This window comes from Phaethon lepturus, unplaced genomic scaffold (assembly GCF_000687285.1).
Source record: "Phaethon lepturus isolate BGI_N335 unplaced genomic scaffold, ASM68728v1 scaffold25035, whole genome shotgun sequence".
Lineage (NCBI taxonomy): Eukaryota > Metazoa > Chordata > Aves > Phaethontiformes > Phaethontidae > Phaethon > Phaethon lepturus.
Genome location: NW_010541572.1, coordinates 19,545 through 20,019, shown reverse-complemented (window position 1 = coordinate 20,019; position 475 = coordinate 19,545).

The window sequence follows — 475 nt, the reverse complement described above, 5'->3', positions numbered from 1 at the left end:
CCGGAGCGCGTGGGTCCCCTTCGCGAGTCCTCCCGCAGCCCTGGCCCTCCCACCCCCTGGTGCCTGGGCCCTTCTGCGATACCCGCCCTCCTCCCTCCGGCATCGCTGGGATCCCCTTGCCGCTCGGAGCTCCCCACCCTGCCTGGCCCAACCTGGGGAGGCCTGTGCTCCAACCAGGCCCCTGGCTCTGCTGGGGCTCCGCACCCTGCCCTAGGCCCACCAGGTTGCCCCGGGAGTCAGGCCTCACCCGGGCACGGCCCCTCTGCCCCACGGGTGGTGGGCTCTCCAGTAGGACTACAGCCCAGCTCTGGTCCCCATGTCTCAGCTGGCTGCATCCCCGCTAGTGGGGATGGCGCTGCCTCACAGCCCCACTGCTGCAAGGGGGGAGGGGGCCTCTCCCCACCAGGGACCCCGCAGGCAGTGCCAGTGATGGCACTTCCATAACACCTGCTGGTCTGGGGCTTATTGCCGGCTC